The sequence below is a fragment of the Pinus tabuliformis genome, chromosome 4_1 (assembly GCF_031772625.1).
Source record: "Pinus tabuliformis cultivar Carrire ecotype Pingquan chromosome 4_1, CPIR1, whole genome shotgun sequence".
Classification (NCBI taxonomy): domain Eukaryota; kingdom Viridiplantae; phylum Streptophyta; class Pinopsida; order Pinales; family Pinaceae; genus Pinus; species Pinus tabuliformis.
The window spans coordinates 70,678,579-70,703,222 of NC_142303.1; positions in this window are offsets into that span (position 1 = coordinate 70,678,579).

Here is a 24,644-nt window from a genome sequence, read left to right on the forward strand (position 1 = left end):
GGGCACTTGCGGGCATAAGCGTGTTCATCCTTCAACAATGTGGGCCAGTAAAAACTAGCTCGCATAACTTTGTGCGTAGTGGTATTTCCCCACAAAGTGGACACCGACTAGTCCATCATGCAGATCATGTAAGACCTTGAAATCCTATCATCCAGTTAACATGTCATTCATCAAGCTCTTGTTATACAAGCAGTGAGAAAACTACTGGATGAGGCACATAGCCTGTGCAATGATTCTTCAGTAGGTAGGGTCTGAAGTGTTTCACCACCTTGTATTCTGCATATGCTTGTTTGTCAATGACAGGGTAGTTGAGTTCAGGTACTTGCATGCTTGCGCTCATGAAGGAGATGGGACATTCGTCCTTCTGAGTGAGTACTGCAACAAGTGATTTGTCAGAGGCGAAGGAGTATAGCAAGAAATATTTGTTAAAATCTAGGTTTTAAAGTGCAGGTGCTTATGTTATAGCCTACTTAATATGGGTGAATGCTCTCTTTTCCCTCTTTCCCTAGCTATAGACAGCATCCTTCTTAATCATGTTGTTGTAGTGTTTTCTTCTCAAAGATGTATGAAAAGAACCCACTTAAGATTGTGGATGACAAACAATCTCAACAATATAAATGGTTGCTAAACATTGTAGATATGCAGCAACTGATAGAAACAAAACTTGCCAAATTATGGTTCTATGCTACAATCATAGTTAAACAGCAACAAGAAAGAGTAATAAATCCAATCATCCAATGGAAACCAGATATGTAAAGAATAATTTTATTATAACGCCTGTGAAGAGAACTGATAAATGTTACCAGTCTCCCTCTATAGGACGGGTTCTTGGCTATCCTCAAACGTCTTTAGCTTGTGTAGAGTCTCTCTCCTCTATAATGTGAAAACCCAGCAAAAATATGGTGTGCTACAATGAAAATAATCAGAGTTACAATAGTGGGTGCAACAATGAAAATAATCAAAAGTGAATAATGAATGGAAAACCCTTCTATTTATAACAAAATATTGAGTTATCCTCGAATAATGAGCAATAATAAAATATTATTGATCCCATTCTTGGAATAACCACTTGGAATATTTTATTATATGTTTAGGAGGGAAAAAGTATTTAAACTTTTATTTAGAAATAATAAATAAATAGATGATTTACTTATTATCTCGAGGAATTAGTTAAGGAATAATAAACAAATAAGGATTTATTTAATTATTCCTAAGGGATTTTGTCAAATTTAACAAATAATAATAATTAATTAGTGATTAATTAGTTATTCTTAGAGAAAAATAAGATAAATAATGATTTATCTGTTTATTTTTCATGATTGGGTCAAATTTGACAAGGAATAATAATAAAACAGTGGTTAAGTTAATTATTCCTAGAAGAAAATCAAATAAATAATGATCTATTTAATTATTCTTCATGGGTTTAACTATACATTACTTTAAAAAGGTGGTTTATTAAGTAATTTATCATTGTGAAAGCAATTTTAATATGGTAAAATTGGATTTACATGGTGTACTTCGATCCATCTAGTAAATTAGGCTAGATGATCAATTTTTTGGCGATAACAGATTTCCCCCCAATGTACGAGTGTTAGGAGAAAAATGTATAACCGAAGTACGTTGTAAAGACACAATCACTTAGATAACACAGGGGAGTCAGAGAGAGAGAGACCAATGAAGCTGAATTTGAAAGAGGATACAAACGGAGGGGGCGAGACTAATGTAAGTCTCCTTTTATGTTGTGGTGTCGAACCTCACTAAGGTGGTGGAGGCATACGCATACCCACCGAGATAACTTAGTACAAAAATAATGGTTCACCGAAAAATATAAAACTAAGCAATGAAGTACATGCTGAATGGTACATGACATGCTGGCATAATAGAGCCAGAGAATAATACAATGTGTCCCATATACATAATGCACCTAGGAAAACATGAGTCAGGACTAAATACAATAATATCTGAGTACATGAGATACAAAGCCCCTTCCCTCAAAAAATGGGCGGGAGGGAGGTTAGAGCAACTAGAGAAGCCTTGCTGAACAAGGAAGGGATTTGCAAAACTGAATGGATCATCTGGAGAAGACGTGCATGCTATGAACACTACGATTGGTAGGAACCGAACCCATCAACTCTGCAGAACTACATCTGAGGTTGTAGCATAGTAGGTATGAATTCGGGCATGTGGGGGGCTACCTAAAGGGCCACCACCTCATGAGGACAAAAACATCTCACACACTCCCGGGAATCACTGGTACAATCTGTTGTATCACTGGACCATCAAGTGTATGGATCATGAACATGAAACGACCAAGTCAAAGGGCAATAATGAGACCCTCTTCTTGATACAAGGCGTCAAACAAGAATAGAGGTTGGAACCGAGATACACTACCCTCTAGGTCATTCTTCTGGAATAAATGAACTGATGTCGACAGAATAGGGCCCATCATACATGAGGTAATGAGGATTCTCAACTAAATCACGAGGGGAAATAGTAATGTGACTGATGGATTGACATCGGGGATAATGGGGAAATGGGACTGAGGGACAAACAAATGACTACCCTTGTCAGAGCATAAAGGGCATGGTTGACCAAGCAGCAACTGACTCAACTCCGGAGGGGATGGGGACAGTATGAATGGAGGCCAAAATGGGCAACACAAGATGAATGGTATGAAAATATGGATGGAATACTGTGACATGATATGATGGGACATGAAATAGACTTCAAGAATGCGAGGGTGACTCATCGTGGATGCTCTGAACAAGGGTGACTCGATGACGCTGACACACAGACGAGGCCCGTTGGGGGCCATGAAAACATGAGTAAATGATGGTTACTCATGAAAAAATCAACGTATGGTACGAAAAGTGTTAAGAGGAGGTGGACCTCAAAGTATAATTGTCGCTTTATGATGAAATTCGGTTCTGAGAGACAATGAAGTGACCTTCTTGGAAAAATGATTTCTGAGTGAAGTGTCAAATCATCAGAAACTGAGGAAGACCCATTTTACAGCTCGGTGAGAGCTTTCCAATGGTGCTGACAATTCATCAAACTGAGATACGATCTAGTCGCAATGGGCGATATAAAAATTGGGGATTTTTCTATAAAATGGTGTTTTCCCTCCAATTTGGATTCATTTTCTAAGTGAGTTGCGATGAATTTGGAGAGGAGGAAAAGGCCCTAAATCTTGTGCAGATTGTAATAGAAAAATCGACTGTCAGAATCAGGATCTAAGACTCTCAGGTAGGTGGCCTTACTCATATCTTCAATTTCAACGGTTTATTTCCTTATTTGTGGCACCTGGCAGCTCCCTGAGAGACCCTTGCCCTTGCTCACAATCGCATCGCACTTTTTGGGTCTAGAAGTGCGATCTAGCTCACAGGAAATAGCTGGAAACCCGCAAGCTCACACTTCCTGGGCTGAAAACTATGATTTGGGGCTGGAGAAAGGGTTGGTCTGTTGGCCTGGTGGGGGCTATAGGCTGATCAGTGTAACAATTGTTTTCTTCTCTAACCTGACAAGACATGTGGTGTTTTGTAGGAATGGCAGAGTTGAAAATCAACTGGCATGAATGAGACTTGGATACTCTTCGATCCAAGATCCAGGGGGATCAGGCGGTTCGAGGGGCATTGGCTCGTTATGGGGTTCTCAAGCTGGTAGAGAACCCATTGATGAGGGCAGGTGAGCCCTTGCTATCGAGAATTGTGAGCTATTGGGATCCCGACCAAGAGGTCTTTGTCATGCAAGGGCCCAAGATCGAGCTCACATTACAGGATATTTACTTCTTGACCGGACTGCATCCCCTCAGAGTGGTGGGGGATATTCATTCGGTGTTACCTCATGGGAGGAACATTACTAATTTCATGGAACGCCATTGTCGACGAGGTGTTCGTTTCAAGGGCACGACTATCCCGCTCATTGATCTAGAGAGGCTAGAGACACATGTTGTTGCCGCATTTGTGCTACGGGTTTTGGGAAGCTAGGCGTTCCACCACATCACTGGTAGGCAGATGATGTTAGTTGAGAGTGTTTTGATTGGGCCCTACTATGGGTGGGCCCAGATGATGCTATTGTTGGTGAAATGAGGGTTGATTATTTGCAAGAGGCAAGTGAATTGTGATTGTGCTTTTGGTACAATACTATGTGCGTTCTTCTTTGAGAAGATACCCATTATCTGTCCTCATGTATAGATCCGATATGGGGGCCCACAGGAGCCCAAGATGCGTCGCTAGGGGAAGCCACTGCAGAGAAGAGGAGGAGGGGGAGTCAGACAGGTGTTTCGACCTGAGTTTTTCACACACTGGGATCAGATGCCCCTTTACATTGATGACTACTCTTATAGCGGGATGAACTATCAGGGGGATCCTGACTTGCCACTTCCGCCCGGGAGAGCATGGGGACCAGACAGTACGTGTTAAGTTTCTATATTTTATGGTGCATTTTATATTTCTATCACATGTATATGGTACTAAGTGTGAAATATGTTGTATGCAGACATAGCACTGGTGAAGCCGACAGGATATGCGGGCCGAGCCGTAGCACTCAGGGCTGCAGATCGGGGACATCATCATGACGGGAGGGTCTAGAGGATACTGCATTGCTTGCTAGTTTGCATCGTAGGTTTGATGTACTCTTGACCAGGGTTTCAAAGAGTGGATGGCATGACTTAGAGGACCGATACACTTCTGAGTGCACCAGTCTTCCCTCAGAGTGGAGAGGTATCATGCGACGCGTGGCGATGGCGGGTCAGGAAGTACATGATCTACGTGTGGGTGGAGCAGAGCCTTTGGTGCGAGATCTATTGAAGAGTGACTAGATGCAAGGACATGTGGGTCCCTTTTATTATGATTTTTGTAACATGCTATGGGCATGTCGGATGTATTTAGAGATATGGCTCCAAACACTTTTATGATACATAATATGATTATGAATTTTATATGAGGAGGATGGTTCACCATTTGTTTTGTTATCTTATGTGGTATATGTGTGATAAATTCCAATCTAGAATGTTGTTTGCAATGGTATCTACATAGTGATTTTGGGATCTAGGAACATGACTGAGAGTAATGGTTTCGAATTCACGTACCAATATCTTCACTCATAGATATTTTCTAAATAGGACCCGGTTATGCACATGATACACACCATTCAATTGCATGAAAAGTAGCAAGGAATCTAAACAAACATGAAGATGAAGGATGCAATGAGCGTGGGCATCGACTAACAAACCTATCAATGCATCATATTTGGCCTGATTATTAGTGGAAGATCCAATGCACATGCCATTTGAAAGGACTAATGTATGCAAGGGGGTAAATATGGCCCAGGCTATCAAGGCTAGGTTCCAGGAAAAGCGACTTGCACCATCGGCATGACTGATATACGGTGTGGATGATGGATCCATCTGAAAGGTGTAAAAGACAACAAATGATATGATGCAATCTACCTAACTTCATGGCAGAAATAAAGACACGCAAATCAAAGGGATGTGCTACGAGTGAAATTTCTTGAGGTAGAGCACATTGAGAGGATTAGAAAGGAAATGGCCTTCAAAATCCTCTAAAGAAATGCCCCCTTAATTAAGCGTAGTGGTAATCAGGGGTAGACATAGCTTCCATGGTGTCCTCATCTGGTTGGGAGATGGGCAGGCGAGAGGAAGACTGAGTACATGATGCGGCGACATTACCTGGTTCATCAACCTGAGAAATAAGGTTCACATACACATCGTCTGGAATGGTAGACGATGGACTAGTAGAGGGAGGATCTACTGATGTTGAGACCTGGGATTCTATCGAAAGAGGTTCAATAGAAGTGAGCACAGAAACTTCAGAAAGGTTTTCTTGTGAGGAACTCAGGGATGACAACAGGTAAGGAATGGTTTTTGTGGTGTCCATCATCTCGACATCAAGGGGAGGGATCACAATAGTAGGGCCATAGTCTCCCTATTATGGTCAACTGGTGGTACCAGAATCCATAGGTATAGGAGTAGAGGCTCCACTATGAGTGACCTCGTATTCACAAATCATCCCAAGGCAATCACAAAATTCATCAAGACGAGGGCAATAATGGGAATAGTGACCATGAATATCACACAGGGCACAAGGGTGGTTTTTGCGAAGCGTTTTGAGCTTTTTAGGTAGGACCGGTAAGTTAACATGGACTTACAGAATATTTGACTCAGGGAATGCTTCATGAACCAAAGGTTTAAGTTGAGGAAGTTCAGGACAATTGTTGGTGGCGTGCCCAAAAACTTCACACAAAGCACACGGTGGTGTCAGCTTTAGACCCTTAGGGGCTGGAGGAGGTTGGGGAGTCTTGTCCTTGAGTTCTTTCCTTTTAGCTTTTCCCCCTGGCCATATGACTTCGCAACAGGCGCTGGTTCCTGTTGAGGCTGTAATGGAACTGAAGTAGCAGCAAGGGTCACGGGGACCGGTTGAACCAAGGTCAAAGCTTGATATGGTCTTAGCTGACCAGGTGGGATGCTTGCAGGGGGATCGATGTACCATACTGGGATCCCCATAGTCATGTTAGGAAGGACCAGCGAAGCCATGATAGGTACAGAAAAAATTCCCGAAGGGGGCGAATAACAAAGGTATTTGGCCGATAGGATAATGTCCCTGCGGAATAGCTCCTGGATGGTTGATACCTAGAGGAATGGTTCCTGGTGGCAACATAGGAGAGGCACCCACAAATGGAGTGTAGGTTTTAACCCCGTACAAAACTTACCTGCATACGAATTCTAAAACGCAGAAAATAAACAATGCAAGAGCATAACACATAAAACACATATATGCAAAGATTTTTCCCTAGATCCCAAAACCAAGACTACCAGCTTGATTTTTCATTATCTTCCTTTCAATGTTACAATACATATTTATACATGTCGAAGCATCCAATACCATGGACCGGAAACCATCAAGCCCAAAACCATGGATCGAAAACCATCACGTCCAAACCCATGTGCAAAAAACCATGCATAAAACCATAGGTAGGTCCGCCCAACCTAATATAGTGTCCAAAAATAACATCCCCGGGGCACTTCCCCAGACCCCGTAGAGGGGGGCTACCCACCCCCTCAAACCCCCTATGACCCTCCCGCTGCGCAATTAGCGCAATGAAGGGGGGGCTCCGCCCCCCTCTAACCCCCTGGTTAACTATGTGGGCTAGTCGTGGAAGGAATATAACACAGCCCAACATTCTCCCACTTGTTCTTTTCTTTCCACAGGAGAGCTTAGTCATTTATCCATCCCTGCAATGCCCATTGTTTCTCTGCACCAAGAGAACTTCTCAAAGCTCAAAAATTTTGTCAATGCATCTGCAGTATTCTTCAAAGTGTCCACCTTTACCAGCAACACCTTTTTGTCTTCTATCATATCCCTCACAAAGTGATACTGAACATCAATGTTCTTTGCCTTTGAATGGTAAGCAGGGTTCTTTACCAAGAAAATTGCACTTTGGCTGTCACAGTCTATCCTTATAGGTCCCTGTACTAACCCCATACTTGAACACAATCTTTGCAACCAAACTTCTTCCTTGCTTACATGAGTGGTTGTCGTGTATTATGCCTCTATAGTTGATAGTTCCACTCCAGATTGTTTCTTACTCATCCAACTGACTGCACCTCCAAATAGGTTAAACACATACACACTTGTAGATCTTCTTTGATCCAGATCTCTAGCCCAGTCTACATCAACAAAACCACAAATATCCAAAACTCTGGCCAATCCTGGTCTTCCTTGGTAGCACAAACCATAATCACTAGTGCCACGCAAATACCTAAAACCCTGCTTCACTGTTGTCCAATGCTCCTTTCCTGGTTTTGACATAAACCTGCTCAATACTCCCACTGCATGTGCAATGTCTGGTCTAGTATAGACCATCGCATACATCAGGCTATTGACTGCACTTGCATATGGAACACAGGTCATATCCTCCTCCTCTTCTTGTGTCTTGGGACACTATTCAGTAGATATCTTTACACTTGCAGGAATAGGAACCTTCACCGGTTTATTATCCTTCATATTAAACCTCTGCAATATTGTCTCGACATACTTCCTCTGGTTTAACCAGAGCTTCCTCTTTGCCCGATCTCTTTTAATTTCCATGCCCAAAATATAGTTTTCATCATCAAGATTTTCATGTCGAATTTGGAGGACAATTGGGTCTTCAAATCCTGGATAATTTATTTGTCATTTCCAACCAGCAACATATCATCCACATACAAGACCAAATAAATAACATGGTCACCAATTAATTTAAAATACACACAGTGATCTGCCTTGCTTCTAGTGAAGCCAAGTCCCCATATAAATGTATGGAATTTCTTATACCACATCCTTGGTGACTGTTTTAACCCATACAAAGACTTCTTTAACTTGCATACCTGTTCTTTTTTACCCTTCACCACAAAGCCTTCAGGTTGCTTCATGTAGATCTCCTCTTCCAGATCCTTGTGAAGAAATGTTGTCTTCACATCCATCTTTTCTATCTCAACATAAAAAGTAGCAGCAACAAATAAAAGTAATCTAATAGAATCTACCTTGGCAACAGGAGAAACAACATCACCAAAATCAATTCCTGGCACCTGGGAATAACCTTTTTCTACCAATCAAGCTTTGTATTTCTCCACCTTTCCTTCTGCATTTGTCTTCTTCTTGAACACCCGTTTGCTGCCAATGGGTTTCCTTCCAACCAGCAACTCCATCAGATCCCAAGCCTCATTTTTGTGCAAAGATGCCATTTCATCAACCATGGCCTCTTTCTAGAGTTTTCCATCCTCTAAATCTACTGCTTCCTTCATAGTTCTGGGATCATCATCAGTAATAGATAAAGCAAAATTTGAATAGAAAGCATATGGACTATACCTTTCTGACTACCTTCTTTCTCGAAATGATCTTCTCACAACGGGAGTTTGTGGCTCTTCATCTTCTAATTCCTCTTCTGCTGTAGAGTCTGATTCTTCCTCCTTTAGCTCAAACTCTATCTTCTCAGGTTCCTTTGATGGGACTTCATGTTTAATAACATTTTTCACCTCTCTGAACACCACATCTCGGCTGTAGACAACCTTCCTTGTTACTAGTTTCAAAACTTTATAACCCTTTAAACCATCCTTATACCCAATAAAGATGCACTTTTCGAATTTACTATCCAACTTGGTTCTTTTCTCCTTTGGAACATGTACATATGCATCATATCCAAATACCCTCAGATGTGAAATAGAGGGTTTCTTACCAATCCATACCTCTTGTGGAGTCTTATCCTCCGATGCTGATGAAGGTGATCTGTTGACCAAGTAACATGCTATCTCCACTGCCTCTGCCCACAATTCCTATCTTAACCTGACACCACTAAGCATGCTTCTTGCCCTTTCCATCAATGTCTTGTTCATTCTTTCTGCAACTCCATTTTCCTTAGGTGTGTATGGAGTAGTCTTTTGTCATGCTATACCACATTTCTTACAGAATTCTTCAAATTCCTTGCTGCAAAACTCTCCACCATTATCTGACCTCAACACCTTTATTTTCTTCTCTGTCTGGTTTTCCACTAGAGCCTTAAATTCTTTAAACCTGTCAAAGACTTCATATTTCTTCTTAAGGAAATATATCCATGTATTCCTTGAGAATTCATTTATAAATGATACATAGTACACAGATTTACCCAGTGATGGACCCTTCACAGGTCCAAACACATCATTGTGCACAAGCTCTAATATCTGTTTCGCCCTCTTACCACCAGAAGGGAAACTCACTTGATTTTGCTTCCCATATACACAATTTTCGCATAAATCAAAATCCAGAGGGCTATTACTCATACCTTCTACCATACCTTTACCATGAAGTATTCAAAGGCCCTTCTCTCTAATATTTCCAAGTCTTTGATGCCACAACATGGTTTTCTCTCCAGAGACCACTCGATTTTTTGCTCCACTTTCAGGAACCACAGAAATATTGCACCCATCAAAAATAGTGCTACCTTGCAGCTTGTACAAAGTTCCAATCTAAACTCCCCACATCAATACCAGTTCTCCCAGAACCATCTTGCAGATATCCTTCTCGAACACTATTTTTACACCTGCATCATCTAGCTTGCTTATAGAAATCATATTTCTGGCTAATGCAAGAATATGCAGAACACCCGGAAGTATTCTCAACTTTACTTTTCTGCAACCAACGATTCTAGCCTTCCTATCATCCCCTAAGAATACATCACCACCATTGTATTTCTCATACTCATAAAACCACTCTCTATGGCGAGTGAAGTGAAAGGATGCACCTGAGTCAATAAACCATGCCTCATGATCTATATGTGTACTTGAAGAAGCCAAGTACACATCCCCACCTTCATCTGAGGTGGTTTTCACCTATGCAGAAGGAGAATAATCAGATCCCTTTCCTTTTTCAGGAGATTTAGATTTACAGTCCCTTTTTTAGTGCCCTTCCTTTCCACATTTCCAACACACCACCTTTATAGGTTTTCCTGGAGATTTAGATATCCCTCTAGATTAAGATCTCCCACTCGATGACTTGTTTTTGTTTATTTTCTGGGATCATCCTCGTACAAACAAGGCATCACCATTCTGGCTCTCCATATTTTTCCATCTCATATCCTCTATTAGCAAGGATGAGACTATTTCATCAAACTGCAAGGCATTTGCATTGCTACCTATTGCAATAACCAGACTATCCCACGAATCTAGTAGAGAACACAACAAACTGATGCACATATCTTCATCTGAAATTTTAATATCAACATATAATAACTAACTTACCATAGTATTAAATGCGTTCAGATGCTCTGTCACCAAGTCTCCATCTTTCATCTTCAGGTTATACAGCTTTTTCCGTAGGAACACTTTATTCACTAGAGACTTAGATTGGTACAAAGTCCCTAACTTGTCCCACAAAGCCTTCGTCGTAGCTTCCCCTGATACATTCAACAATACTGAATCTAAGACACACAATTGTATTTTGCTCTTTGCATTCTGATCCAACTTCTTCCATTCTTCATTGGACACTTCCGTTGTTTTAGTACCCAGATCTACTGTGATCCACTGATCTTTATCCACCAATAGATCCTCCATATTAAGTTTCCACAACTCAAAACTCTGACCATTAAATTTCTCAATCTCTATCTTTCCACTGCTCACCATCTTCTTTCACCACCAGAATCGATCCCGCAGATCTCCCACTGAACAGGGTCTATCACAGGCCCGAGAAAAACCCGTCAGCAACAAAGGCATCCCCTTGAAGCCAAAAAAACTCTGAGACCAAATGTAGGTTTTAACGTCGTACAGAAATTACCTGCATACGAATTTTAAAACACACAAAATAAACAATGCGAGAGCATAACACATAAAAATCATATACACAGAGAGTTTCCCCTGGATCCCAAAACTGGGACTACCAGCTTGATTTTTCATTATGTTCCTTTCAATGTTATAGTACATATTTATACATGTCGAAGCATCCAATACCATGGACCAAAAACCATCGCGTCCAAAACCATGTGTGAAAAACCATGCACAAAACCATAGGTAGGTCCGCCCAACCTAATATAGGGTCCAAAACAAATTTCCCTGAGGTGCTGCCCCAGATGCTGTAGAGGGAGGCTACCCACCCTCCTCAAACCCCCTGTGACCCCCCCGCTGCACAATCAGCGCAACGAAGGGGGGGCTCTGCCCCCCTCTAACCCCCCAGTTAACTACGTGGGCTAATCATGGAAAGAATATAACACAACCCAACATGGAGGAGGTCCTGGGGAGTGGGTATAGAGGGTTTAGCTAGAAGAGCAACTGCAGGGTGTTAAGGAGTTGGTTGTTGGTCAGATGTACCGGACTGCTTAAGGGCAGCCTGTGACGCTTGTAACATGCAAACACTCATGGAAGTAGGTTCTAAAATGGGAGGGGGATGACCAGAGAAAGCATCCAACAATGATGAATCCTTATAGACTTTGGGTGAGACACTATTGCAAGGAGTTGAAGACTGGTCATTAGACATCGACGAGATAATGGAATCGGGGGAGGTCAGGGATGCCAGCTGGTAGTAAGTCAACTTATCGATGGTAAAGATCTTCCATTCATGGGGGAAGCACATCTTGCGGAACATCGCAGACGCGACAGCTGACATGGAATATGTGTAACTACGACCTAAGAGAATATTGTAATCCAAAGGGGCATCGATGACTTCGATATCGACATGGACAGTCTTGCCCGCAAGGGTCACTAGACAGTTGCGGTACATGCCAAGGGGCTGGGAGGGGTGTCCATCCCAAGCACGCAAGGTGATGGTGGAGGGGGACAACTTAGTTGACTTAAGATTTTTCCAAACAGAAGCAGACATCACACAAGTGGATGCACCTTCGTCAATAATGCATCTGAAGATGATGGCATTACGGACTTTAACTGGTATTTGGAAAGCAACAGATGAAGGAAATGGGGGATGCACTGATGTATCAACCGGGAAGACAATCAAAATATCGTCAGAAGGATCCACTGAACCCAAGGGAGTTAGTAGAGCTTCCTTTTGGGAAGGGCACGACTGGAGGACTTCAAGTGTCGACACGACAACAAGTGATTGTGCCAAGTCGTCTACTATACTGTATGTATGGGTAGCTTTGTTAGAAGTCGCATTACGGCGTAATGACCCTTTTGAGATCATGCGAATGGCCTCAACTTTAGGTTGAGGGATCTGTAAAGGACCAATTGGTGTCGTAAGAGGCTCAGCAAATACTTTGGTTTTGGACTCGACAACGGACGAAGTGGAGGCTTGTCATATTGACGCAACCGAGTTTGTAGGATGATATTGGAGGGGTTAACCTCATCAGAGTTCATCATAAGGATTTGGTAGTCATCGGGACCAGAAGGTTGGGGGAGATGGGCTGCTTGACCTGGCTGAGGTTGAGCAGCAACAAATCTTTACTGAGGGAAAGGATTTGTGAGAACTGTCGGTTGAGATGGCGCAGGATTCTGAGGCAGCTGTTGACCTCTAGAAGCTACTTGAGCTTCCCACATTTGGCACATCTGGGGTAAAAGGGGACGCTCATGTGTGTAATGACCATGTACACCACAACATGCACAAGGCTTGTTCGTACGAATAACTTTTTTTGCTTGGGTTAGCCGCCCTATTGCTAGTTGTTAGTGTTAGGTTGGTTCCCCTAGGGTTCACTAGGTTGGTTACCTTGATTACCTTGGTTACCCTTGTTACCTTGGTTACCCTTCCCATTATTCTTTTTCTTTGAATTTTTTGGATTGGTAGTACTCTACTGTGGAAACACTCGAACCTGAGGGGGCGGCCGTTGTTGGGGCTGAGGATGCATGAGAGGTTGCGGCGCTAAGGCTTGAGGGGATGGAGTGCTCGGTTGTGCGTAAGGAGGAGCAATAGTTTGGTAGATGGGTTGGGCTCCAGGAAACATGTTGCTAGCAGGAGGGGCATAAGTGTTGGAGCAACTAGTTCCCCCCTACAGGTATCCATAACTCTATTGAGTATATGATGAAGAGTGTGAAAGGGATCCAACGATATCGTCAGCAGCGTGAGATGCCCCTGGTGCATTCGCACTTCCAGGACAAAGAAGGTGTGGAATGACGATATAGACATAACTGGATTATGCATAAATCAGATAATATCTCAAAGTGGTCTATAGAGCTTCTTCCTTGGTCTGAGGAAAATGGGACGCGACATCTTTCCCAATCGGGGATAAAATTCTCTTGAGAAACTGTTGAGGGGAAAAAATGTCTACCTCAACATTTGGGGATAACCACCTGGTCCGGACCTTAAAGCAACTCCTTTTCCATTTGGAGTAGTGGCTCTAACTGGTTTAACTAGGTCTAGTTACATTTTCCCTATTGCTATTGGTTTATAATAATATCTTTAACTATCAATAGACAAGGATATCAGATCATCTCTTCTTGCTGATCAGGCAAGAGAATGACCCTTAAGCTAATTTGGGTTCAGCCAAGCCACAGCTAAAATTTTGCCTCTTTGAGAAGAGTACTTAAAAGAATGTAGAACTTAATCTAAATGCAAACTTATTCTATAATGCAAGCAAAAGAAATTGATCATAATCCTATCTCAATTAGGTAGATATAGATCTAACCCAACTAAGAGCAAGATAATTAAATGATAGGGATTTAAATATGTCTAGATTTTAGTTAATATCCAGCTAACGAAGTAGTTCAATTAACTAACATTTGTAAATACCGAAACACATCATATTGAGACCTCTTAACTGAAATAATAAACCAACAACATTCAGGGAGTAGTTCACAAAAATGATATTGATTGTCAAATCAATGAATCCAATAATTAAACAATAATATGCGGAAATAGTTCCCAACGCATCACTATTTAATAAATCAGTTTTACAAGACAAATTTCTGAGTAAATAGTTACTCAGAAATCAGAATTTAATCCATAAGAGCAAAGATACATAATAACAACATTGAGACAAATTACCCATATCAACACAAGTGCACAAACATGAATAAAATGATACATTCTTGTTATCATAAAAATGAAATTAGTATTTGAAACAGTAGTATTAGAAATACCAATTTATTAAATCCATTTTATTGACCCTAGTCTCCAACAGTGCTTTACATTGCTTGAACTTCTGCTTTCAAAACTAGAGCTTCAATAGTGCAAACTCTGCCCATCATACATAATTCAAGATACAAAGGAAAAATCCTCAATAATCCTCAGATCTGAGATTTTCTCTCCTCCCTCCTACAAATCTAAATTCCTATTGCAAAAATGTTTTTAGAAATCCAAAATTGTAGAGGAGAGCAGTCCCTAATTACATTTTGCAATCTGCCATTTATAATATTTCCAAAGGTATTTTTAAGAGGAAAGTTTTTTGAAGAAAAATCTGCTCAATCCAATTTTATTTGCTCAAAATTTCAATCTTTAATTGCTGGAGCATTCTCATTGATTGAGATCTTTTTCTCCATATATCTTCTACTATTTTCCTGCAAAAAGAAATCAAAATAAATTAAGATGCAAAAATAAAATCAAGATGTCATTTCTGGCATTTAAAACAAATCCAATCAAATACAATTAATTAATTGAAAAGGAAATATGAGCTTTCTATTGATGCATATGATGATTTTAATTGACCAAAGATATTATTGATGAATGAATCTGCAATTAGAAGAGGCTTGGGCAAATGAAAATGAAGAAAATAAAACTCAGAAAATTGATTTTGTTTAAAAATTCGGAGCTTGATCTTCTGCCTGTTTTTAGACCCAATAAATGACTAAATCTGTTAGTGAAACCTCCTCAAAAATGTTCTCCTTGATTTTATCTTTCCAATGAGCCGTCCTATGCCTCATTTGGCCAAGTAAAACTCAATCTATGAGCCTTCAAAGTTGATGAGTCAAATCTAGCATAATTCTGGAAATTCATTCGCCGAGCTAAAAATCAGAATTTTAATTTAAAAATCTAATCTTAAATTAGACTCTAATTATCTAATAATTAATTCTAATTTAATTATTAATCATAAACTAAACTGATTATTTAATAAACTATTCATTAATTAATATTAATATGATTAATAATTAATTTTTATTTAATTTAATTAATTATATTTTATGTATTAATTAATTTAATTAATTTAAAATTAAATATTAAATATTAAATATCTATTTTAATATTAAGCTAAAACTATCTTATCACTCTACCACTTTATTCATACGTATGAGTGATGTTTTAAAGAAAATCGAATAACAAGGTTTGTTACAAGACTTTGGTTTATTTAATCGGGAGATCGGAGATCGGGAGTTGTCGAGCTTTTTATTTAGCAGTTGTCTATAACGCGACTTTTTGAAGGCTTTTACGGCGGATTTTTCCGGTCGAAATTCGGCAGGAATTATTGGAATCGCAAGTTTGATAGCTAGTTTTTGCACAATGAAAGCCTCCCAAGGGTTTTTCAGGGTGCTGAATCCAAATATGCAGTTAAAAAACCATTTTAACTGCAAGAAATCAAGATTTAACCTCAATTCTTCCGCCGGATTCCGTCACCGGAATCTTCAAAAAGTCGCATTATAGACAACTCCTTTTATTTAAATGTTGTGATTGAAAATTCTGATGTGATTTTTTGATCGCGTAATAAATTTTTATTTTATGTATATTTTTTTTCTTATATTATTTTATTTTTTGTTTAATTTTAATGAGGTTTAGTTCAGTTATGGATTATCTAAAGCATAGTTTGTCTATCTAAACTATAGCTATTTTGATAAAAATAAAAAAAATAAACTACAGCCGTTTTGACATTTTGAGTTTTTGAGATTAGTAATTTATTTGAAAATTGGAGTAAATCACTGAAATCCTGATGTTTTATGATTTGACTAGGTTACGTATAAGTAAAAAAAAATGAAAATTGTTAGTAATAACTAACTAGGGGTTAATATTTAAAATAAATGCATTATTGAACTAATTTAATTACAAAAATGGAATATTATACATTTTACGAATTTTTAACCCAGGCGACATAAATTATTAGACTTCAAAGGAGTGCCATTTACAACCCAGTTGATCAAATGAGGCAAAACAAGTATCAATGGAAAGCTTATAAAAAATCAATTTTAACAAAGCAATCAAAAATGAAAGTCTGAAAAAATATAAAATTAACAAAATCGTAGAATAATCAACTTAATAAAAATCCTAAAAGGCGTTTAGCCAAAAATTTTATAGAAAGGGTCCCTATTATCTGAAGTAAACAAGTCAAAAATGGGGGGGTTGTGTTTTACCACAACAGAAACCAATCTAGATAGACACGGTTTCCAAAAGGCGGGGCACAACATGTGCTCCTCCTTCGACGCCACTCTTGAACATGGTCAGAAAGGTAAATGGCGGAGGACTGATGAAATGTGGTGAATAGCTCCGTACCAGTGTCGTACCGGAGAAGTAACTAGAAATATGAAAGGAATGCTTTAGCAAGCGTCGCGAAAATGGAATGAGATGTAAAGGGCTAGTCTACATACCATTTTGCATCGTCTCAAGTGATCTTGCATTCGAAGAACCAAAGACAAATGGATTCATCAGTTATGGAGTTGGATCAACACCACATGTGAAAGGATCGGACATGGTTGGTAGGATCCTCTCCAGCATTACCCTCAAACTTCGGGATGTTTGAAGGAAGCTTAGTCAGCATAGAGGGCCAACTAGCATCATGGTGTATGGGGTCGTTTATCAACTGGTTAAGATCCAGTAGACTTAACCCAGCGATAAAGGTGAGCATGGGGGTTTCCAGAACAGTTCCTGAGACTATTCCACTTTATGTGACCACTAGTATAGAACCGGAGCCAACAATAGGTTGGGTTCCTACACTAGCTGTGGGTCTAGACATGGTGACGATATGCGGTGAAGGAAGCTCGAAATCAGAGGAGGAATCAGAAGAACCAGGAGAAGAGTCGGTATGGGGACTCGAAGGGCTATGAACTCGAACCCGACGGGGAGGGGTAATATGCCCAAGCAGAAACTAGGGGTGAAGGACTAATAGTCTCCGCGACAAACACCTTGGTGGTGCAATGGTGGTAAAACACACGCAACATGGAAATGGTGAAAGGAGACTCAGCAATATATCTTTGTCTCAATGCATGGAAGATAAATTTATTATGTTAAGTCTTGGCTTGGCAGTGTAAACAAAGCACCCTTCGCTTAAGGTGTGCTTGTGTGTGCAAGTGTATTAATTGATTAAGCCCAGTTCGTTTTTGTGACAAAAAGAAAAAATCTTGATGAAGATAAACTAAAATAAATAACAGAAAATGAACAGCAAAACAATTAACTAAACCCCACCCAAACTGGGTTTGCAAACACTGTATCGCTTGGTGGCTAAACCAATGGGAAATACACTAAAACAGTCAAGAGATCTAAATGTCGGTGTGACTGGGATCAACTGACACTAAGCTGCTAGAAAGTGGTGCAACAAGAGCAAAAAACCAGAGGAAAAATCGTTGCAAAAAGATAGGGAGATGGGTGAAACACCTAGGGAACTAGTGGCACCCGCAAGAAAATGACCAAACAAGTTTAAATGTGAAACTATGGATGGTGGCAACCTATCTTAACAGATCTTAAAAAAATATTACAGATCTAGAAAATGTGGCTAAAAGCGCTACAGAAACTCAGACTACTCACTCAGCTAAACGCCTCCTAAAAAGGTGGAAGTGTACTAGAAGCCCTAGGGGAGGCTAAATTTGACTTCAACAAGTAAATCAGAGTGGATCAAGGCCTAAACGGGATGAGACAGAAGTCAGACAATCCAGCAGACAGCTCTCTGTAGAACCCAGAAACCGATATGAGAAAAAACCCTAAAACCTAGAAATCGCGGGTATTGACTTGTTTCTCTGTAGGGATCGCACTTTTCAGGATGTTTAGTGCATTCTGGCCTCCAAAACGCACTTTTTCGGCCAAAAAAGTGTGATTTCTGCTTCGTGGATCTCTGTCGGAAAAGTTCGAAAAAAAATGTTGCCTTTGTCGCAGTTGGTTACTGTGACCTGCAGAAACGACCAGAAAGCTTGTGGAAGTCAGAAATTTATCAAATCTAGAGTTAAAAAACTAGGAAACATTAATAGAATTGAAAAAAGAATAAACCCTAAGCTGAAAACTGAAGGTCACCCAGGTTTCTGGATTTGAAGTATAAAACCCAATGGAGTCGCCAATTTTGTTGTAGTGTTTTCTTCTCAAAGATGTACAAAAAAAAGCCACTTAAGATTGTGGATGAAAAACAATCTTAACAATATAAATGACTGCTAAACATTGTAGATCTGCAGCAACTAATAGAAACAAAACGTGCCAAAGTTCGGATCTATGCTACAATCATAGTTAAACAGCAAAAAGAAAGAGTAATAACTCCAATCATCCAATGGAAACTAGGTATCTAAAGAATAATTTTATTATAACACCTATGAAGAGAAAAGATAAATGTTACCAGTCCCCCTCTATGGGATGGGTTCTTGGCTATCCTCAAATGTCTTCAGCTTGTGTAGAGTCTCTCTCCTCTATAATGTGAAAACCCAACAAAAATATGGTGTGCGACAATGAAAATAATCAAAGTTACAACAGTGAGTGCAACAATAAAAATAATCAAAAGTGAATAATGAATGGAAAACCCTTCTATTTATAACAAAATATTAAGTTACCCTCAAATAATGAGCAATAATAAAATATTATTGATCCCATTCTTGGAATAACCACTTGGAATATTTTATTATATTTGTTTAAGAGGGAAAACGTATTTAAATTTTTCTTTAGAAATAATAAATAAATAAATGATTTATTTATTATCTCAAAGAATTAGTTAAGGAATAATAAACAAATAAGGATTTATTTAATTATTCCTAAGGAATATTGTCAAATTTAACAAAGAATAATAATTAGTTAGTTATTCTTAAAGAAAAATAATGATTTATCTTTTTATTTTTCATGATTGGGTCAAATTTGACAAGGAATAATAATAAAAAGTGGTTAAATTAATTATTTCTAGAAGAAAATCAAATAATTAATGATTTTTTTAATTATTCTTCATGAGTTTGACTATAAATTACTTTAAAAATGTGGTTTATTAAGTAATTTCTCACAGTGAAAGCAATTTTACTATGGTAAAATTGGCTTTACATAGTGTACTTCAATCCATCTAGTAAATTAGGCTAGATGATCAATTTTTTGGTGATAACACATGTCTTGCATTGGTTTTACTATATGTGCATAGTGTGGGATGAACTTCCGGAGGAAGTTTATGTTTCCCAAGAAGGATTGCATTGCTTTCTTGTTGGCTAGGTGAGGGATCTATGTAATGGTCTAGACTTGGCCTGGATCAACCTTATTCTGCTTATGGAAATGATGTGTCCAAGGAGGTTCCCCTCAGACATTGCAAATACACTCTTTTTGGGATTCAAAGAATTTTCATATTTCTGGCATCGCTCAAATATTTTCTTCAGATGACGCATGTGGTCTCACCATTTTTTGGAAAACATAATCACGTCATCAAGGTACACCACTACGCTCTGTCTGATGATTCCACGGAAGGCGATATCCATGGCATGCTGAAAGGTTGTGTTTGCATTCACGAGCCCAAACGGCATTCGTCTGTATGCGAACGTACCCCACTTGGTACGAAAGGTACTTTTGAGTCGATCTGTTTATGCTGCCAGAACTTGGTTGTATCCTGAGAACCCTTCAAGTAAGGAAAACATTTATGCCCCAGATAATGTCTATAAAATATGCTCCATAGGCAGAAGAGGGTAATTGTCTTTGTCTAAGGCGCAGTTCAAGTTTCGGAAATCAATGCATAAGCGTATCTCCCCGGACTTCTTACGTACAGGAACAAGGTTGGAAACCCATGTGTAATGACGAACTCTGTATATGATCCGTGCATCCAACAGTTTGGTCATCTCTTTCTACATGAGGGGTTCAATTGACGGATGTACTTTCCTCAGCTTCTATTAAAATGGCTTGACCCCTTTTTTTATTGGAATCACATGTTGGATTATTCGTGTTTCATATGCTTTTAGGTCATCATATCTCCACGCGAACACATCCTGGTACTGTTTGAACAAGTGGATAAAGGCTTTCTGCTCCTACTGTGTGCAACATGTACCAAGATTGACGAACTTCAGATCTTGTTATGTTCCCAATTTTATATGTTCGTACATCATGGTGGAGTGTGGGTTTTGTTGTTCCTTGGCCCCTGAAAGCGGTTTTGCAAGTCATAGAGATTTTCTAGAGATACCACACCCTTGGGGATGAGGTTTCCTTTCTTGTCGTCAGCCCGAGCTTGCAAAGACTGATTGTGCTTGTCTTCGTCTATCGTTGCATTTTTGAAGACATCATCGTTTACCATGAAGTGCAGTGTCTGTTGATCATCGTCAAAAACACATAGATTAGTTATGTTATCAGGGATAGAAGGCTTATACAAAATTTCAACAGTAAATCTATCCCTAAGTGGTGACATCCTAGAAGTTGTGTTTGCTAAAGAATTGGCAGTTGCATTATGTGTTCTTGGAATAGTAGTGATATTAAATGCTTGGAAGTTAGAGATTGGTCACCATACCTCTTGCTGGTAACTTTTGAGATAAGGTGATAAATAGTGTATGGTGTTACGTACCTATCGTACCACTATTTTTGAATCACCTACCACTTTAAGCGCAACAATGTTGAGGCTAATGGCTTTATGCAAGCCTAACACGAGTGCTTCGTATTCAGCAATGTTTTTTGTGCACTCAAACTCCAAGCGGTTCGAGATTGAATGTTTCCTGTGTTTTGGGTCAATCAAGACACACTCGACTCCATAGCCATCCTTTGTCTTTGATCCGTCAAAGTACATGGTCAACAACTCATATCTACACAGACCGTTCGACATGCTTATACTACTGCTACTACTACTAGTGTTACAATGTGTTGTACAAGTTTCATTTCCATCAGTTGGGAAAGGAAGGAGACCCAAATGCATGTCTGGTGGTGTTGGAGTTGGTTGTACGAGATAACACCCCAGCGTTGTTTCCAAGAGGCAGTTGTCGAACATGAGCTCTACGAAGGCCAATGATTCGTTCTTACCATTGATGGGAGTGATGTTATGCCTCATGTATCTCTCGAATAACACCGGGATTTGATGGTTTTTGCCCTGATACGGAAGCCACAAATTTGACCAGTATGTAGAAAAGTATCCATTCAAGTTGCTAGACTAGTCTCTATTGGGAAGTAAGCCATACGCTTCTGGTATGTCCACAACAACAATGTTTATGCACTGGTGAACTCAATCATCATGAGATAGTCAGATGATCACATCCTAAAGTTCACCAATGGCTGGTACACATGTCTGATCAAGTTGGATGATCTGTGCATATGTCTTGCTCCATTGCACATTGATCTTCTTGGTGATGGAGAGTGGCATGACATTGGCTGATGTGCCAGAATCAACCAAACAATTGTAAACATTGCAATTAAAGATTTTGAATGAAAGTAAGAATGGAGGGAAAACAAAGTTTGCTTCTTCCATCCAAAGTGTGTTGAACACAATTGTGAGTGAAGTGGGAGATGTGCTTACTCCTTTGCTGGTAGAGGTTGCACTGTCTGCAGATGTTAGCCCCAATGCACGCAATAGAATATCTCGTTGACTTTGAATCTTAGCCAACTCGAATAAACTAATATTTGCACGAGTTTTCTTCATGTCTTCCACAATTTTGTAGTCAAGAGCGGCTAGACTCACCAAGATGTTCAGGGTCAGACTCGTGTCCATACTATCCAGCGATGTGTTCTATAGTTTGTTGCTCATGGACGTACTTTTGTCCACCGCTGTCTTCCCGGGCTTGCTTTTTGTTTTTTGCTTTTGGACGGCTGGTGGATCAACCTTCCTCAGTAGTTAAAGCTTTTCTCACATTACCCCAAATGTAGGGGGAGCCCCTTGACTTCTGAGATTATATCAACCATTTTGCTTTTGGGGCTTCTTCTCGATGTTCATTTTTTGCACTACTTGTGAGCACTAATACATGTTGATCACTTGCCCAGTGCTAGGTTCCTCATCAGGTGAATCATCTTCGTCATTGCTAGTGTCTCTCGGCTGGCACTACGTACTGCTCACTATGTTAAGTTTGTGATTACATACTAAACCTGCAACTCATTTCCATTCCAAACAGGACCCTTTCAGGTGATCGTCTTCATGGAATGAGAAAAATTCATAATTCGCGCACTATTCTAACTGGAGCTCTATGCGGTTTTAGTTAGGAAGCGGTTGCAGCCTGATGACATACTTCCTTTCTGTTGTCTGGCTTGTCAGCTACTCGCAAATGTGTTGATCATTCGTTGTTTCATCTCGGACACCTCTGTTGTCAAGTTCTTTACAAGAGGAGTAAGGGTCTCAATCTCACTTTCTTTCGTGTCTTTACCCCTACTCGCCGCAACTTGGGGCCTCCTACTCGCATCTTTGGAGTCCTTCACTGGTTTTTCATCCTTGATGACTCCAATTACGTGCAGGTCCTTGTCTACAGCGATTTCCTCTTCGAAATTTTCTAATAACATTGGTTCCGCAATTTGCTTGACGAACTACGCAATGTTGGTTAGCAGTGTAGACATGTAGTAATCAACATTGATGGAGTCATGAGGTTTCGTGTCCACTGCAAACTTGTTCAATATGTGAAAAAACCTCTGATTAAAATATTTTACCTTTTCTTTTACCTCCATCTTCATGTTGCCCAACTCTTTGAGCAACATGGTCGGGGTCTTGCCATCAACAATTTTTTCCAGAAACATTCATTTGAACATACCCCAGTTATGGATGGAGTTGACAGGAAGGTTGTGATACCATAATACTATGCGGGCATCCAAGGTACACGGAAACAATCTACATGCAACATCATCGTACCGTACCTCAAGTGTCTGTAGCTGTAGGTAGAATTTGTCCAAGTGATCTTCTACCTTCACTGTTCTGTCAGGGTCATACTTTGTGAGCATTCTCTTTGAACGCTTTGGCATCTTGTGCAAAGCACCCGGGAGAGCCAATGGTCCCTGAGTCATCCATTCCAAGTTTTGGTCATCCATGTCTTCTTCTTCTTTGTCCTCCTCCTCTTCTTCAAAATTTGACGGTTCCGGCTCTGAGTCTGTTGGTTCATCTCTGCCTCTACCTCCTCTACTGCCTTCCCCTCCCCCTCTTATATTGGAATCTAAGCCCAAGATCATGAGGGTGTCTCATTCTCCCTGTTGGAAGAATGGAGGTTCCTCTCTATTCTCAACATCTTCTGCCAGACCTTCAAGTGTGGAAAGAACTGCTTCTTCCACCGATGATACAACAACTCATGTGGGAGTGATCTTTGGCTTTCTTGATGTGTATGGAAGATGATGTATTCCTGGGATCAGTCCATCTACTTTTTCAAACTGACGGGTGATGGGTCAGACAGAGCGGAGGTGCTGATACAAAATTCCGTGTCCATTTCTGGGAGGTGAGGAGTAACCAACTTCAGAGTTGCTCGTAGGTGAGAAGGAGTACGAGTTACTACCTTGACCAAATTATTTATGAGTGGGGGTGAGAGGACATTCAACCATAAAAAAATGGCATCACTCCTTCTAGTGCCATAAATGTTGATGATGTTGGACCCACCAACATTCATATCTACCTGGTATGAAGTCCCAACTAGACCTCACACCATTTGGTGTGGGATTCCCATATGGTATGATGGCCTGGTTTTCATTGTCTTAAAGGTTTGCCTTAGCTCTTGCTTGTCAGCACATGAGAGTGGTTTGCTTTGTCTTCGAATAGTAGGATCACGTGCCTGGTGAGTGCTTAGTGTTACTTGTGTCAAGGTTCTTTCACCACAGATGGAGAAGTTGGAAGTGAGTCTCAAGTCAAAAGGGAATAGTCCCAATTTTGTCAAAGACACACAACACAGAAAGACATGCACAACTTCCTGCAGAGTAGTCCACACGGATGTGGCAATCACAAACACATAGTGAATGAATAGCACGTACAACACCCAACAGAATAGTCCACATGAGTGCAACAGTCATTATGACAAGTTTATGAGAATTGTTTTTTCAAGTGTCCAGCAGGATAGCCCACACGAGCGAGACAACGTTGGTAAATTATACAACACATTTTTGTAAGCGTATGTATTATAACAACCAAAATAGTTCAACTATCTTAATATAGGTTAAAGTAAC